We start from the raw sequence: 15,070 nt of genomic DNA on the forward strand, positions 1-15,070 counted from the left end.
ACTTTTCAGAGCAGAATCGTTCCACCCTGTTTGAGTGGACCAACGACGAAAATGTGTACAATATTTTTCCACATTACCCGATCCTTGTTTTAGACGTCTCAACTCAGTCTCAGCTGATGCGACACGGTCAGGATCATCATATAATAGTCCCAAAGCAGAAAAAAAACTATCCACTGATCTGAAGCATGAATCACTAGGTTGCAAAGAAAAGGCCCACTCCTGAGGCTCTTTGCGCAAAAGTGACATTATGAACCCTACGCGCTGGGATTCATCCCCAGAGGACTTAGGTCTCAAACGAAAATACAATAAGCAAGCATTTTTAAATGAAAAAAATTCTCGGTGTTCACCAAAAAACAAATCCGGCAAACATACCTTAGGCTCCAAGAAATGTGCTCCAGGACAGTTACTCACGTGCTGACGGAGCTCGGCCACCTCCAGAGAGAGTCCCTGCAGGCGATGAGCCAAATCCTGAACCGACACCATGATGGAACAGAAAAATCTTTCCTTAGAGAATTTGCTGGCTGGACTTACTGTTATGTTCTGCTACCAAAGCTAAGGAAAGAGAGGAGATCTGTCCCTACTATGAGACTCAGCTGAATCCCTACGATGTAACAGGGAACCTGATCCTGCGATCAGACCTGCTAAAGTCCTAATCTAGTCTGTACGAAGACCTATAGATGTGGGGAGGGAATCCCTACAAGTACTAAGGACTGGGAGGAATATGGGACACCTCCTAACAGAAATAGTAGCAGACAGACGAACAAACAAAATAGATAGAACATAGAGGTCCGTAGACCAAGCAAACTAACAGAGTTAGATACAGAGCACAGGCTAGCTAGAAAGTAGATATACAATGAAGTCCAGCAAAGCCAGAAGGGCGGAGCAGGACTAAATAGGCCAACAAGGTCATGTGACCAGCAAAGGAAAAAAAAACTAACAGCAAGGTTCTAACAGCTTTAAAAAAGTTACAGCAGTATTTTTTTTAACTATTCTACAAATTTCTCATTGTCCTTTTAAATAATGCTCTTCAAAAATTACTTGGTTTCTCAAGTGCCAAGACTGAGATCGACATCTTATTCCATGATTATGCTTTGCATGGAAAAATACTCAAGCTTAATGTTGTTTTGCTCAGTTAACCACTTGAAATTTTTAATTAGTGATAAAATCCTCACTGGCTTTCCTGTCCTCCTCATCCGTTTGTGGTGCTGTGGCTTAGTTGGTTAAAGTGCCTGTCTTGTAAACAGGAGATCCTGAGTTCAAAACTCAGCAGTGCTTTCTGTACTAAATAAAGCTTTTAAACATCAAAATGTGGACTCTAATTGTGTACAACATCAATCTCTACGATAGTGGGATTAAGAATCTGCTCTAACTGCTAAAAAGGAAGAAAGACGGGATGAAGCTTTAAAAAAGTTACAGCAGTGTTTTCTTAACTATTCTACAAATTTGTCATTGTCCTTTTAAATAATGCTCTTCAAAAGTTACTTGGTTTCTCAAGTGCCAAGACTGAGAGCGACATCCTATTCCATGATTATGCTTTGCATGAAATACTACTCAAGCTTAATGTTGTTTTGACAGTTAACTACTTGAAATTTTTAATTAGTGATTAAATCCTCACTTACTTTCCTGTTTTCCTTCTCTGCTTGTGGTGCTGTGGCTTAGATGTTTAAAGTGCCTGTCTTGTAAACAGGTAAATCCTGAGTTCAAATCTCAACCGTGCTGTCTGTTCCAAATAAAGCTTTTAAACATCAAAATGTGGACTTTGATTGTGTACAACATCGATCTCTACGATAGTGCAATAGTGGGATTAAGAATCTGCTCTAAGTGCTAAAAAGAAAGAAAGACGGGATGAAGCTTTAAAAAAGTTACAGCATTGTTTTCTTAACTATTCTACAAATTTCTCATTGTCCTTTTAAATAATGCTCTTCAGAAATTACTTGGTTTCTCAATTGCCAAGACCGAGAGCGACATCTTATTCCATGATTATGCTTTGCATGGAATACTACTCAAGCTTAATGTTGTTTTGCCAAGTTAACCACTTGAAATTTTTAATTAGTGATAAAATCCTCACTGGCTTTCCTGTCCTCCTCATCAGTTTGTGGTGCTGTGGCTTAGTTGGTTAAAGTGCCAGTCTTGTAAACAGGAGATCCTGAGTTCAAATCTCAGCTGTGCTGTGTGTTCCAAATAAAGCTTTTAAACATCAAAATGTGGAATTTGATTGTGTACAACATCGATCTCTGCGATAGTGCAATACTGGGATTAAGTATCTGCTTTAAGTGCTAAAAAGGAAGAAAGACGGAATGAAGCTTTAAAAAAGTTACAGCCGTGTTTTTTTTTTTTACTATTCTACAAATTTGTCATTGTCCTTTTAAATAATGCTCTTCAAAAATTACTTGGTTTCTCAAGTGCCAAGACTGAGAGCGACATCTTATTCCATGATTATGCTTTGCATGGAATAATACTCAAGCTTAATGTTGTTTTGCTCAGTTAACCACTTGAAATTTTTAATTAGTGATTAAATCCTCAATGGCTTTCCTGTCCTCCTCATCAGTTTGTGGTGCTGTGGCTCAGTTGAATAAAGTGCCTGTCTTGTAAACAGGAGATCCTGAGTTCAAATCTCAGCCATACTGTCTGTTCCAAATAAAGCTTTTAAACATCAAAATGTGAACTTTGATTGTGTACAACATCGATCTCTCCGATAGTTCAATAGTGGGATTAAGAATGTGCTTTAAGTGCTAAAAAGGAATAAAGACGGGATGAAGCTTTAAAAAAGTTACAGCAGTATATTTTTTAACTATTCTACAAATTTCTCATTGTCCTTTTAAATAATGCTCTTCAAAAATTACTTGGTTTCTCAATTGCCAAGACTGAGAGCGATATCTTATTCCATGATTATGCTTTGCATGGAATAATACTCAAGCTTAATGTTGTTTTGCTCAGTTAACCACTTGAAATTTTTAATTAGTGATTAAATCCTCACTGGCTTTCCTGTCCTCATCATCAGATTGTGGTGCAGTGGCTTAGTTGGTTAAAGCACCTGTCTTGTAAACAGGAGATCCTGAGTTCAAATCTCAGAACTGCCTTCTTTTCCGAGTAAAGCTTTTAAACCTCAAAATGTGGACTTCAATTTTGTACAACATCGATCTCTATGATAGTGCAATAGTGGGATTAAGAATCTGCTCTAAGTGCTAAAAAGGATGTAAGACGGGATGAAGCTTTAAAAAAGTTACAGCAGTGTTTTTTTTTTTACTATTCTACAAATTTGTCATTGTCCTTTTAAATAATGCTCTTCAAAAATTACTTCGTTTCTCAAGTGCCAAGACTGAGAGCGACATCTTGTTCCATGATTATGCTTTGCAAGGAATACTATTCAAGCTTATTGTTGTTTTGCTCAGTTAACCACTTGAAATTTTTAATTAGTGATAAAATCCTCACTGGCTTTCCTGACCTCCTCATCAGTTTGTGGTGCTGTGGCTTAGTTGGTTAAAGTGCCTGTTTTGAAAACAGGAGATTCTGAGTTCAAATCTCAGCACTGCTGTCTGTTCCAAATAATGCTTTTAAACATCAAACTGTGGAATTTGATTGTGTACAACATCGATCTCTACGATAGTGCAATAGTGGGATTAAGAATCTGCTCTAAGTGCTAAAAAGGAATAAAGACGGGATGAAGCTTTAAAAAAGTTACAGCAGTATATTTTTTAACTATTGTACAAATTTCTCATTGTCCTTTTAAATAATGCTCTTCAAAAATTGCTTGGTTTCTCAATTGCCAAGACTGAGAGCGACATCTTATTCCATGATTATGCTTTGCATGGAATAATACTCAAGCTTAATGTTGTTTTGCTCAGTTAACCACTTGAAATTTTTAATTAGTGATTAAATCCTCACTGGCTTTCCTGTCCTCCTCTTCAGCTTGTGGTGCAGTGGCTTAGTTGGTTAAAGCTCCTGTCTTGTAAACAGGAGATCCTGAGTTCAAATCTCAGAACTGCCTTCTTTTCCGAGTAAAGCTTTTATACCTCAAAATGTGGACTTCAATTATGTACAACATCGATCTCTATGATAGTGCAATAGTGGGATGAAGAATCTGCTCTAAGTGCTAAAAAGGAAGAAAGACGGGATGAAGCTTTAAATAAGTTACAACAGTGTTTTTTTTTTTACTATTCTACAAATTTGTCATTCTCCTTTTAAATAATACTCTTCAAAAATTACTTAGTTTCTCAAGTGCCAAGACTGAGAGCGACATCTTACTCCATGATTATGCTTTGCATGGAATACTACTCAAGCTTAATGTTGTTTTGCTCAGTTAACCACTTGAAATTTTTAAATAGTGATTAAATCCTCTCTGGCTTTCCTATCTTCCTCATCTGCTTGTGGTGCTGTGGCTTAGTTGGTTAAAGTGCCTATCTTGCAAACAGGAGATCCTGAGTTCAAATCTCAGCAGTGCTGTCTTTTCCAAATAAAGCTTTTAAACTTCAAAATGTGGAATTTGATTGTGTACAACATCGATCTCTACGATAGTGCAATAGTGGGATTAAGAATCTGCTCTAAGTGCTAAAAAGGAAGAAAGACGGGATGAAGCTTTAAAAATGATACAGCAGTGTTTTCTTAACTATTCTACAAATTTGTCATTGTCCTTTTAAATAATGCTCTTCAAAAATTACTTGGTTTCTCAAGTGCCAAGACTGAGAGCGACATCTTATTCCATGCTTATGCTTTGCATGGAATACTACTCAAGTTTATTGTTGTTTTGCTCAGTTAACCACTTGAAATTTTTAATTAGTGATAAAATCCTCACTGGCTTTCCTGTCCTCCTCATCAGTTTGTGGTGCTGTGGCTTAGTTGGTTAAAGTGCCTGTTTTGTAAAGAGGAGATTCTGAGTTCAAATCTCAGCAGTGCTGTCTGTTCCAAATAAAGCTTTTAAACATCAAAATGTGGAATTTGATCGTGTACAACATCGATCTCTACGATAGTGCAATAGTGGGATTAAGAATCTGCTCTAAGTGCTAAAAAGGAATAAAGACGGGATGAAGCTTTAAAAAAGTTACAGCAGTATATTTTTAAACTATTCTACAAATTTCTCATTGTCTTTTTAAATAATGCTCTTCAAAAATTACTTGGTTTCTCAATTGCCAAGACTGAGAGCGACATCTTATTCCATGATTATGCTTTGCATGGAATAATACTCAAGCTTAATGTTGTTTTGCTCAGTTAACACCTTGAAATTTTTAATTAGTGATTAAATCCTCACTGGCTTTCCTGTCCTCCTCATCAGCTTGTGGTGCAGTGGCTTAGTTGGTTAAAGCACCTGTCTTGTAAACAGGAGATCCTGATTTCAAATCTCAGCTGTGCTATCTGTTCCAAATAAAGCTTTTAAACATCAAAATGTGGACTTTGATTGTGTACAACATCGATATCTGCAATAGTGGGATTAAGAATCTGCTCTAAGTGCTAAAAAGGAAGAAAGACAGGATGAAGCTTTAAAAAAGTTACAGCAGTTTTTTTTTTTTACTATTCTACAAATTTGTCATTGTCCTTTTAAATAATGCTCTTCAAAAATTACTTGGTTTCTCAAGTGCCAAGACTGAGAGCGACATCTTACTCCATGATTATGCTTTGCATGGAATACTACTCAAGCTTAATGATGTTTTGCTCAGTTAACTACTTGAAATTTTTAAATAGTGATTAAATCCTCACTGGCTTTCCTATTTTCCTCATCTTTTTGTGGTGCTGTGGCTTAGTTGGTTAGAGCGCCTGTCTTGTAAACAGGAGATCCTGAGTTCAAATCTCTGCTGTGCTGTCTGTTCCAAATAAAGCTTTTAAACATCAAAATGTGGACTTTGATTGTGTACAACATCGATCTCTGCGATAGTGCAATAGTGGTATTAAAAATCTTCTCTAAGTGCTAAAAAGGAAGAAAGACAGGATGAAGCTTTAGAAAAGTTACAGCAGTGTTTTTTTTTTTACTATTCTACAAATTTGTCATTGTCCTATTAAATAATGCTCTTCAAAAATTACTTGGTTTCTCAAGTGCCAAGACTGAGAGCGACATCTTGTTCCATGATTATGCTTTGCATGGAATACTACTCAAGCTTAATGTTGTTTTGCTCAGTTAACCAATTGAAATTTTTAATTAATGATTAAATCCTTCCTGGCTTTCCTGTCCTCTTCAACAGCTTGTGGTGCTGTGGCTTAGTTGGTTAAAGCGCCTGTCTTGTAAACAGGAGATCCTGAGTTCATATCTCAGCAGTGCCATCTGTTCCAAATAAAGCTTTTAAACCTCAGAATGTGGATTTTAATTGTGTACAACATCGATCTCTACGATAGTGCAATAGTGGGATTAAAAATCTGTTCTAAGTGCTAAAAAGGAAGAAAGATGGGATGAAGCTTTAAAAAAGTTACAGCAGTGTATTTTTTGTTACTATTCTACAAATTTGTCATTGTCCTTTTAAATAATGCTTTTCAAAAATTACTTGGTTTCTCAAGTGCCAAGACTGAGAGCGACATCTTATTCCATGATTATGCTTTGCATGGAATACTACTCAAGCTTAATGTTGTTTTGCTCAGTTAACCAATTGAAATTTTTAATTAATGATTAAATCCTTCCTGGCTTTCCTGTCCTCTTCAACAGCTTGTGGTGCTGTGGCTTAGTTGGTTAAAGCGCCTGTCTTGTAAACAGGAGATCCTGAGTTCATATCTCAGCAGTGCCATCTGTTCCAAATAAAGCTTTTAAACCTCAGAATGTGGATTTTAATTGTGTACAACATCGATCTCTACGATAGTGCAATAGTGGGATTAAAAATCTGTTCTAAGTGCTAAAAAGGAAGAAAGATGGGATGAAGCTTTAAAAAAGTTACAGCAGTGTATTTTTTGTTACTATTCTACAAATTTGTCATTGTCCTTTTAAATAATGCTTTTCAAAAATTACTTGGTTTCTCAAGTGCCAAGACTGAGAGCGACATCTTATTCCATGATTATGCTTTGCATGGAATACTACTCAAGCTTAATGTTGTTTTGCTCAGTTAACCAATTGAAATTTTAATTAGTGATTAAATCCTCCCTGACTTTCCTGTCCTCCTCATCAGCTTGTGGTGCTGTGGCTTAGTTGGTTAAATAGCCTGTATCGTAAACAGGAGATCTTGAGTTCAAATCTCAGCAGTGCCATCTGTTCCAAATAAAGCTTTTAAACCTCAAAATGTGCACTTCAATTGTGTACAACATCGATCTCAATGATAGTGCAATAGTGGGATTAAGAATCTTCTCTGAGTGCTAAAAAGGAAGAAAGATGGGATGAAGTTTTGAAAAAGTTACTGCTCTGTTTTTTTTTTACTATTCTACAAATTTTTCATTGTCCTTTTAAATAATGCTCTTCAAAAATTACTTGGTTTCTAAAGTGCCAAGACTGAGAGCGACATCTTATTCCATGATTATGCTTTGCATGGAATACTACTCAAGCTTAATATTGTTTTGCTCAGTTAACCACTTGAAATTTTTAATTAGTGATAAAATCCTCACTGGCTTTCCTGTCCTCCACATCAGCTTGTGGTGCTGTGGCTAAGTTGGTTAAAGCACCTGTCTTGTAAACAAGAGATCCTGAGTTCAAATCTCAACTGTGCTGTCTGTTCCAAATAAAGCTTTTAAACATCAAAATGTGGACTTTGATTGTGTACAACATCGATCTCTACGATAGTGCAATAGTTTGATTAAGAATCTGTTCTAAGTGCTTAAAAGGAAGTAAGACGGGATCAACCTTTAAAAAAGTTACATCAGTGTTTTCTTAACTATTCTACAAATTTCTCATTGTCTTTTTAAATAATGCTCTTCAAAAATTACTTAGTTTCTCAAGTGCCAAGACTGAGAGCGACATCTTATTCCATGATTATGCTTTGCATGGAATACTACTCAAGCTTAATGTTGTTTTGCTCAGTTAACCAATTGAAATTTTTAATTAGTGATTAAATCCTTCCTGGCTTTCCTGTCCTCTTCATCAGCTTGTGGTGCTGTGGCTTAGTTGGTTAAAGCGCCTGTCTTGTAAACAGGAGATCCTGAGTTCAAATGTCAGCAGTGCCATCTGTTCCAAATAAAGCTTTTACACCTCAAAATGTGGACTTCAATTGTGTACAACATCAATCTCTACGATAGTGTAATAGTGGGATTAAGAATCTGCTCTAAGTGCTAAAAAGGAAGAAAGATGTGATGAAGCTTTAAAAAAGTTACAGCAGTGTTTTTTTTTTACTATTCTACAAATTTGTCATTGTCCTTTTAAATAATGCTCTTCAAAAATTACTTGGTTTCTCAAGTGCCAAGACTGAGAGCGACATCTTACTCCATGATTATGCTTTGCATGGAATACTACTCAAGCTTAATGTTGTTTTGCTCAGTTAACCACTTGAAATTTTTAAATAGTGATTAAATCCTCTCTGGCTTTCCTATCTTCCTCATCTGCTTGTGGTGCTGTGGCTTAGTTGGTTAAAGTGCCTATCTTGCAAACAGGAGATCCTGAGTTCAAATCTCAGCAGTGCTGTCTTTTCCAAATAAAGCTTTTAAACTTCAAAATGTGGAATTTGATTGTGTACAACATCGATCTCTACGATAGTGCAATAGTGGGATTAAGAATCTGCTCTAAGTGCTAAAAAGGAAGAAAGACGGGATGAAGCTTTAAAAATGATACAGCAGTGTTTTCTTAACTATTCTACAAATTTGTCATTGTCCTTTTAAATAATGCTCTTCAAAAATTACTTGGTTTCTCAAGTGCCAAGACTGAGAGCGACATCTTATTCCATGCTTATGCTTTGCATGGAATACTACTCAAGTTTATTGTTGTTTTGCTCAGTTAACCACTTGAAATTTTTAATTAGTGATAAAATCCTCACTGGCTTTCCTGTCCTCCTCATCAGTTTGTGGTGCTGTGGCTTAGTTGGTTAAAGTGCCTGTTTTGTAAAGAGGAGATTCTGAGTTCAAATCTCAGCAGTGCTGTCTGTTCCAAATAAAGCTTTTAAACATCAAAATGTGGAATTTGATCGTGTACAACATCGATCTCTACGATAGTGCAATAGTGGGATTAAGAATCTGCTCTAAGTGCTAAAAAGGAATAAAGACGGGATGAAGCTTTAAAAAAGTTACAGCAGTATATTTTTAAACTATTCTACAAATTTCTCATTGTCTTTTTAAATAATGCTCTTCAAAAATTACTTGGTTTCTCAATTGCCAAGACTGAGAGCGACATCTTATTCCATGATTATGCTTTGCATGGAATAATACTCAAGCTTAATGTTGTTTTGCTCAGTTAACACCTTGAAATTTTTAATTAGTGATTAAATCCTCACTGGCTTTCCTGTCCTCCTCATCAGCTTGTGGTGCAGTGGCTTAGTTGGTTAAAGCACCTGTCTTGTAAACAGGAGATCCTGATTTCAAATCTCAGCTGTGCTATCTGTTCCAAATAAAGCTTTTAAACATCAAAATGTGGACTTTGATTGTGTACAACATCGATATCTGCAATAGTGGGATTAAGAATCTGCTCTAAGTGCTAAAAAGGAAGAAAGACAGGATGAAGCTTTAAAAAAGTTACAGCAGTTTTTTTTTTTTACTATTCTACAAATTTGTCATTGTCCTTTTAAATAATGCTCTTCAAAAATTACTTGGTTTCTCAAGTGCCAAGACTGAGAGCGACATCTTACTCCATGATTATGCTTTGCATGGAATACTACTCAAGCTTAATGATGTTTTGCTCAGTTAACTACTTGAAATTTTTAAATAGTGATTAAATCCTCACTGGCTTTCCTATTTTCCTCATCTTTTTGTGGTGCTGTGGCTTAGTTGGTTAGAGCGCCTGTCTTGTAAACAGGAGATCCTGAGTTCAAATCTCTGCTGTGCTGTCTGTTCCAAATAAAGCTTTTAAACATCAAAATGTGGACTTTGATTGTGTACAACATCGATCTCTGCGATAGTGCAATAGTGGTATTAAAAATCTTCTCTAAGTGCTAAAAAGGAAGAAAGACAGGATGAAGCTTTAGAAAAGTTACAGCAGTGTTTTTTTTTTTACTATTCTACAAATTTGTCATTGTCCTATTAAATAATGCTCTTCAAAAATTACTTGGTTTCTCAAGTGCCAAGACTGAGAGCGACATCTTGTTCCATGATTATGCTTTGCATGGAATACTACTCAAGCTTAATGTTGTTTTGCTCAGTTAACCAATTGAAATTTTTAATTAATGATTAAATCCTTCCTGGCTTTCCTGTCCTCTTCAACAGCTTGTGGTGCTGTGGCTTAGTTGGTTAAAGCGCCTGTCTTGTAAACAGGAGATCCTGAGTTCATATCTCAGCAGTGCCATCTGTTCCAAATAAAGCTTTTAAACCTCAGAATGTGGATTTTAATTGTGTACAACATCGATCTCTACGATAGTGCAATAGTGGGATTAAAAATCTGTTCTAAGTGCTAAAAAGGAAGAAAGATGGGATGAAGCTTTAAAAAAGTTACAGCAGTGTATTTTTTGTTACTATTCTACAAATTTGTCATTGTCCTTTTAAATAATGCTTTTCAAAAATTACTTGGTTTCTCAAGTGCCAAGACTGAGAGCGACATCTTATTCCATGATTATGCTTTGCATGGAATACTACTCAAGCTTAATGTTGTTTTGCTCAGTTAACCAATTGAAATTTTTAATTAATGATTAAATCCTTCCTGGCTTTCCTGTCCTCTTCAACAGCTTGTGGTGCTGTGGCTTAGTTGGTTAAAGCGCCTGTCTTGTAAACAGGAGATCCTGAGTTCATATCTCAGCAGTGCCATCTGTTCCAAATAAAGCTTTTAAACCTCAGAATGTGGATTTTAATTGTGTACAACATCGATCTCTACGATAGTGCAATAGTGGGATTAAAAATCTGTTCTAAGTGCTAAAAAGGAAGAAAGATGGGATGAAGCTTTAAAAAAGTTACAGCAGTGTATTTTTTGTTACTATTCTACAAATTTGTCATTGTCCTTTTAAATAATGCTTTTCAAAAATTACTTGGTTTCTCAAGTGCCAAGACTGAGAGCGACATCTTATTCCATGATTATGCTTTGCATGGAATACTACTCAAGCTTAATGTTGTTTTGCTCAGTTAACCAATTGAAATTTTAATTAGTGATTAAATCCTCCCTGACTTTCCTGTCCTCCTCATCAGCTTGTGGTGCTGTGGCTTAGTTGGTTAAATAGCCTGTATCGTAAACAGGAGATCTTGAGTTCAAATCTCAGCAGTGCCATCTGTTCCAAATAAAGCTTTTAAACCTCAAAATGTGCACTTCAATTGTGTACAACATCGATCTCAATGATAGTGCAATAGTGGGATTAAGAATCTTCTCTGAGTGCTAAAAAGGAAGAAAGATGGGATGAAGTTTTGAAAAAGTTACTGCTCTGTTTTTTTTTTACTATTCTACAAATTTTTCATTGTCCTTTTAAATAATGCTCTTCAAAAATTACTTGGTTTCTAAAGTGCCAAGACTGAGAGCGACATCTTATTCCATGATTATGCTTTGCATGGAATACTACTCAAGCTTAATATTGTTTTGCTCAGTTAACCACTTGAAATTTTTAATTAGTGATAAAATCCTCACTGGCTTTCCTGTCCTCCACATCAGCTTGTGGTGCTGTGGCTAAGTTGGTTAAAGCACCTGTCTTGTAAACAAGAGATCCTGAGTTCAAATCTCAACTGTGCTGTCTGTTCCAAATAAAGCTTTTAAACATCAAAATGTGGACTTTGATTGTGTACAACATCGATCTCTACGATAGTGCAATAGTTTGATTAAGAATCTGTTCTAAGTGCTTAAAAGGAAGTAAGACGGGATCAACCTTTAAAAAAGTTACATCAGTGTTTTCTTAACTATTCTACAAATTTCTCATTGTCTTTTTAAATAATGCTCTTCAAAAATTACTTAGTTTCTCAAGTGCCAAGACTGAGAGCGACATCTTATTCCATGATTATGCTTTGCATGGAATACTACTCAAGCTTAATGTTGTTTTGCTCAGTTAACCAATTGAAATTTTTAATTAGTGATTAAATCCTTCCTGGCTTTCCTGTCCTCTTCATCAGCTTGTGGTGCTGTGGCTTAGTTGGTTAAAGCGCCTGTCTTGTAAACAGGAGATCCTGAGTTCAAATGTCAGCAGTGCCATCTGTTCCAAATAAAGCTTTTACACCTCAAAATGTGGACTTCAATTGTGTACAACATCAATCTCTACGATAGTGTAATAGTGGGATTAAGAATCTGCTCTAAGTGCTAAAAAGGAAGAAAGATGTGATGAAGCTTTAAAAAAGTTACAGCAGTGTTTTTTTTTTACTATTCTACAAATTTGTCATTGTCCTTTTAAATAATGCTCTTCAAAAATTACTTGGTTTCTCAAGTGCCAAGACTGAGAGCGACATCTTACTCCATGATTATGCTTTGCATGGAATACTACTCAAGCTTAATGTTGTTTTGCTCAGTTAACCACTTGAAATTTTTAAATAGTGATTAAATCCTCTCTGGCTTTCCTATCTTCCTCATCTGCTTGTGGTGCTGTGGCTTAGTTGGTTAAAGTGCCTATCTTGCAAACAGGAGATCCTGAGTTCAAATCTCAGCAGTGCTGTCTTTTCCAAATAAAGCTTTTAAACTTCAAAATGTGGAATTTGATTGTGTACAACATCGATCTCTACGATAGTGCAATAGTGGGATTAAGAATCTGCTCTAAGTGCTAAAAAGGAAGAAAGACGGGATGAAGCTTTAAAAATGATACAGCAGTGTTTTCTTAACTATTCTACAAATTTGTCATTGTCCTTTTAAATAATGCTCTTCAAAAATTACTTGGTTTCTCAAGTGCCAAGACTGAGAGCGACATCTTATTCCATGCTTATGCTTTGCATGGAATACTACTCAAGTTTATTGTTGTTTTGCTCAGTTAACCACTTGAAATTTTTAATTAGTGATAAAATCCTCACTGGCTTTCCTGTCCTCCTCATCAGTTTGTGGTGCTGTGGCTTAGTTGGTTAAAGTGCCTGTTTTGTAAAGAGGAGATTCTGAGTTCAAATCTCAGCAGTGCTGTCTGTTCCAAATAAAGCTTTTAAACATCAAAATGTGGAATTTGATCGTGTACAACATCGATCTCTACGATAGTGCAATAGTGGGATTAAGAATCTGCTCTAAGTGCTAAAAAGGAATAAAGACGGGATGAAGCTTTAAAAAAGTTACAGCAGTATATTTTTAAACTATTCTACAAATTTCTCATTGTCTTTTTAAATAATGCTCTTCAAAAATTACTTGGTTTCTCAATTGCCAAGACTGAGAGCGACATCTTATTCCATGATTATGCTTTGCATGGAATAATACTCAAGCTTAATGTTGTTTTGCTCAGTTAACACCTTGAAATTTTTAATTAGTGATTAAATCCTCACTGGCTTTCCTGTCCTCCTCATCAGCTTGTGGTGCAGTGGCTTAGTTGGTTAAAGCACCTGTCTTGTAAACAGGAGATCCTGATTTCAAATCTCAGCTGTGCTATCTGTTCCAAATAAAGCTTTTAAACATCAAAATGTGGACTTTGATTGTGTACAACATCGATATCTGCAATAGTGGGATTAAGAATCTGCTCTAAGTGCTAAAAAGGAAGAAAGACAGGATGAAGCTTTAAAAAAGTTACAGCAGTTTTTTTTTTTTACTATTCTACAAATTTGTCATTGTCCTTTTAAATAATGCTCTTCAAAAATTACTTGGTTTCTCAAGTGCCAAGACTGAGAGCGACATCTTACTCCATGATTATGCTTTGCATGGAATACTACTCAAGCTTAATGATGTTTTGCTCAGTTAACTACTTGAAATTTTTAAATAGTGATTAAATCCTCACTGGCTTTCCTATTTTCCTCATCTTTTTGTGGTGCTGTGGCTTAGTTGGTTAGAGCGCCTGTCTTGTAAACAGGAGATCCTGAGTTCAAATCTCTGCTGTGCTGTCTGTTCCAAATAAAGCTTTTAAACATCAAAATGTGGACTTTGATTGTGTACAACATCGATCTCTGCGATAGTGCAATAGTGGTATTAAAAATCTTCTCTAAGTGCTAAAAAGGAAGAAAGACAGGATGAAGCTTTAGAAAAGTTACAGCAGTGTTTTTTTTTTTACTATTCTACAAATTTGTCATTGTCCTATTAAATAATGCTCTTCAAAAATTACTTGGTTTCTCAAGTGCCAAGACTGAGAGCGACATCTTGTTCCATGATTATGCTTTGCATGGAATACTACTCAAGCTTAATGTTGTTTTGCTCAGTTAACCAATTGAAATTTTTAATTAATGATTAAATCCTTCCTGGCTTTCCTGTCCTCTTCAACAGCTTGTGGTGCTGTGGCTTAGTTGGTTAAAGCGCCTGTCTTGTAAACAGGAGATCCTGAGTTCATATCTCAGCAGTGCCATCTGTTCCAAATAAAGCTTTTAAACCTCAGAATGTGGATTTTAATTGTGTACAACATCGATCTCTACGATAGTGCAATAGTGGGATTAAAAATCTGTTCTAAGTGCTAAAAAGGAAGAAAGATGGGATGAAGCTTTAAAAAAGTTACAGCAGTGTATTTTTTGTTACTATTCTACAAATTTGTCATTGTCCTTTTAAATAATGCTTTTCAAAAATTACTTGGTTTCTCAAGTGCCAAGACTGAGAGCGACATCTTATTCCATGATTATGCTTTGCATGGAATACTACTCAAGCTTAATGTTGTTTTGCTCAGTTAACCAATTGAAATTTTTAATTAATGATTAAATCCTTCCTGGCTTTCCTGTCCTCTTCAACAGCTTGTGGTGCTGTGGCTTAGTTGGTTAAAGCGCCTGTCTTGTAAACAGGAGATCCTGAGTTCATATCTCAGCAGTGCCATCTGTTCCAAATAAAGCTTTTAAACCTCAGAATGTGGATTTTAATTGTGTACAACATCGATCTCTACGATAGTGCAATAGTGGGATTAAAAATCTGTTCTAAGTGCTAAAAAGGAAGAAAGATGGGATGAAGCTTTAAAAAAGTTACAGCAGTGTATTTTTTGTTACTATTCTACAAATTTGTCATTGTCCTTTTAAATAATGCTTTTCAAAAATT

General features: G+C 35.8%; 15 non-coding genes across 15 annotated transcripts; all 15 read left to right on the forward strand.

Annotated features, from left to right (window-relative positions):
- Positions 1–1,201: 1,201 nt before the first annotated feature.
- Positions 1,202–1,275, forward strand: TRNAT-UGU (transfer RNA threonine (anticodon UGU)). Its single transcript has one exon. It is a non-coding gene; the product is annotated as a tRNA-Thr (tRNA).
- Positions 1,276–4,369: 3,094 nt separating this feature from the next.
- TRNAA-UGC (transfer RNA alanine (anticodon UGC)) lies at positions 4,370–4,443 on the forward strand. The gene has a single exon. It is a non-coding gene; the product is annotated as a tRNA-Ala (tRNA).
- A 1,277-nt stretch (positions 4,444–5,720) lies between these two features.
- On the forward strand, positions 5,721–5,794 carry TRNAT-UGU (transfer RNA threonine (anticodon UGU)). The gene has a single exon. It is a non-coding gene; the product is annotated as a tRNA-Thr (tRNA).
- Positions 5,795–6,175: 381 nt separating this feature from the next.
- Positions 6,176–6,249, forward strand: TRNAT-UGU (transfer RNA threonine (anticodon UGU)). Its single transcript has one exon. It is a non-coding gene; the product is annotated as a tRNA-Thr (tRNA).
- Positions 6,250–6,630: 381 nt separating this feature from the next.
- On the forward strand, positions 6,631–6,704 carry TRNAT-UGU (transfer RNA threonine (anticodon UGU)). Its single transcript has one exon. It is a non-coding gene; the product is annotated as a tRNA-Thr (tRNA).
- A 1,286-nt stretch (positions 6,705–7,990) lies between these two features.
- TRNAT-UGU (transfer RNA threonine (anticodon UGU)) lies at positions 7,991–8,064 on the forward strand. Its single transcript has one exon. It is a non-coding gene; the product is annotated as a tRNA-Thr (tRNA).
- A 380-nt stretch (positions 8,065–8,444) lies between these two features.
- TRNAA-UGC (transfer RNA alanine (anticodon UGC)) lies at positions 8,445–8,518 on the forward strand. The gene has a single exon. It is a non-coding gene; the product is annotated as a tRNA-Ala (tRNA).
- A 1,277-nt stretch (positions 8,519–9,795) lies between these two features.
- TRNAT-UGU (transfer RNA threonine (anticodon UGU)) lies at positions 9,796–9,869 on the forward strand. Its single transcript has one exon. It is a non-coding gene; the product is annotated as a tRNA-Thr (tRNA).
- A 381-nt stretch (positions 9,870–10,250) lies between these two features.
- On the forward strand, positions 10,251–10,324 carry TRNAT-UGU (transfer RNA threonine (anticodon UGU)). The gene has a single exon. It is a non-coding gene; the product is annotated as a tRNA-Thr (tRNA).
- Positions 10,325–10,705: 381 nt separating this feature from the next.
- On the forward strand, positions 10,706–10,779 carry TRNAT-UGU (transfer RNA threonine (anticodon UGU)). The gene has a single exon. It is a non-coding gene; the product is annotated as a tRNA-Thr (tRNA).
- A 1,286-nt stretch (positions 10,780–12,065) lies between these two features.
- Positions 12,066–12,139, forward strand: TRNAT-UGU (transfer RNA threonine (anticodon UGU)). The gene has a single exon. It is a non-coding gene; the product is annotated as a tRNA-Thr (tRNA).
- Positions 12,140–12,519: 380 nt separating this feature from the next.
- On the forward strand, positions 12,520–12,593 carry TRNAA-UGC (transfer RNA alanine (anticodon UGC)). Its single transcript has one exon. It is a non-coding gene; the product is annotated as a tRNA-Ala (tRNA).
- A 1,277-nt stretch (positions 12,594–13,870) lies between these two features.
- TRNAT-UGU (transfer RNA threonine (anticodon UGU)) lies at positions 13,871–13,944 on the forward strand. The gene has a single exon. It is a non-coding gene; the product is annotated as a tRNA-Thr (tRNA).
- Positions 13,945–14,325: 381 nt separating this feature from the next.
- Positions 14,326–14,399, forward strand: TRNAT-UGU (transfer RNA threonine (anticodon UGU)). Its single transcript has one exon. It is a non-coding gene; the product is annotated as a tRNA-Thr (tRNA).
- A 381-nt stretch (positions 14,400–14,780) lies between these two features.
- TRNAT-UGU (transfer RNA threonine (anticodon UGU)) lies at positions 14,781–14,854 on the forward strand. The gene has a single exon. It is a non-coding gene; the product is annotated as a tRNA-Thr (tRNA).
- Positions 14,855–15,070: the final 216 nt, after the last annotated feature.

This window comes from Phyllobates terribilis, unplaced genomic scaffold, assembly GCF_046119375.1.
Source record: "Phyllobates terribilis strain yellow unplaced genomic scaffold, ASM4611937v1 Scaffold_9__5_contigs__length_417890890, whole genome shotgun sequence".
NCBI classification, from domain to species: Eukaryota; Metazoa; Chordata; class Amphibia; order Anura; family Dendrobatidae; genus Phyllobates; species Phyllobates terribilis.